Source organism: Equus przewalskii, unplaced genomic scaffold (genome assembly GCF_037783145.1).
Source record: "Equus przewalskii isolate Varuska unplaced genomic scaffold, EquPr2 ChrUn-6, whole genome shotgun sequence".
NCBI classification, from domain to species: domain Eukaryota; kingdom Metazoa; phylum Chordata; class Mammalia; order Perissodactyla; family Equidae; genus Equus; species Equus przewalskii.
Genome location: NW_027228754.1, coordinates 2235022 through 2236925, shown reverse-complemented (window position 1 = coordinate 2236925; position 1904 = coordinate 2235022).

Sequence of the window (1904 nt, the reverse complement as noted above, 5' to 3'; positions counted from 1 at the left end):
ATTCTGGATACAATTCTATTGCCAGATATGTTATTTGCAAATATTTTATACCAGTCTGTTGCTTGTCTTTTCATTCTCTTTATAGTCACTTTCACAAGGCAAATTTTTAAAATTTTGATAAAGTTTATCAATTTTGTTTTTAATGATTATGTTTTTGGTATCATGTCTGAAAACTTGTTGCCTAACTCCAGTTAATGAAGACTTTCTCCTAAAAGTTTCATAGTTTTAGCTTTTACATACAGATCCAGATACATTTGATTGATTTTTGTATAAGATGTGAGGTTTAAGTCAAGGCTCATTTTTTTTACATATGGATATCCAATTGTTTCAAAATCCTTTGTTGAAAAGATTATCCTTTCTCCACTGAATTGCTTTTTCATCTTTGTCAAAAATCAATTCTACATATTTGTGTAATGTTGACTATTCCCATTCAGGAATATGATATGTCCCTTTTAAGATCCAACCCCCCTCCCCGACCCACCCACCCACCACACACATACATCTTCTGTGTATTGATTCATTGTGACTTCACTTGGTTCAATTATTTCTAGGAATTTTAGTGACAAACAGGCCCTATGCTAACTTCCACTCTGTCTGTGCAGTCTTCTCAAAAGAGTGGAGAAATTTCCCCAACCTGTATTGCTCCTTATTACCTGAGAGCAGAGACAGACTTGCTTATGCATAACAGTGCCCCTCATGAAAACAGCGTGCCCTGCAGCCCCTCTTCCAGACATCACACCAGGAAACAGAAAATATGCCTTCCCTCTGCAACTTCATCCTTCATCTCTACTCCCCCAATACGAATCCCTTCACAGAAGTTCTTTCACATACAAATTATTTTGTGCCAATGATTCCCGTGAGCCTGACCTGACATACCTGAATCCCAGTGGAAGCACAACTTAGCCTCAAACTGAGACCCTGAGACCATATTCAGAATATTTTTCCATGTTTCCAAAATGTCATCAATAATGAGATGTGATGAAAGCAAGAATGGAGAGAAAATGTTATTACAAAGGATAAATCAGACTCTGGTCCCAGATTAATACGGAGCATGAGGAGGAAGGTGGAATGAAAGATCACTCTTACCATTCTCAGTGGAAAAGACATGAAGTGATTCATAAAATTACGAAATATCGTTGAGTTCAGTGGTAAACACAGGTTGAGTTTAAGATGATTATAAAGACTGTAAGTGGAAACACTTAGCAGAAAGTCGGAAATGTGGGTGAGAACCTCTGAGAATATAAAATTGAGAACTATCAATATAAGATTAAAAAGGTAAGCTTTGAGAGTGAATGGTTTCTCTGAGGGCGAGGTCATCTAGATAGAAAAACAAAAGACTGAGGATTGAGCTTCGAAATTAATGTGTTTCATTCAGGTGGCTGACTGTAAAGAACAGGTGGCAAAATGTGTCAATGTAAACAGAAAGGGTTAATTGAAAAGGGGCAAAGAGCTTTCCTCTGCTGCAGGCATTAAATTAATCTTGGCTTTAAGGTAAGCAATTTTTTATTTGTTCTGTTTTGTTTGCTATTGTTGTTGTTGTTATGCATTTGCTCTGCTAACTGATGTTGAGTAGCATTACTATCTACCTACCTTGCCTTGTCTTATCCTCATAAATAAGGAAGAAAGAACTTTCTGGTATCTGTGGTCTGGGGAAGCCAGAGACTGAAATTTTACACAAACACCAACAATGTGATACCCTGTAATAATCACTTTCCAATTTCATCCTTTCAAAAAAGAGATCATGCCTGCTTTCATCGTTTTTATTGCTACCAGATATTTTCTGATTCGTCGTGTGCATCTACACACAACTGTTCTTTCAAAACAATCCTAATAATTCCTTATATATCCAGGAATTCCACAGATTAAGCACAAGGTTTTCAAAGCAAGGTTTTCAAAATAAGTAT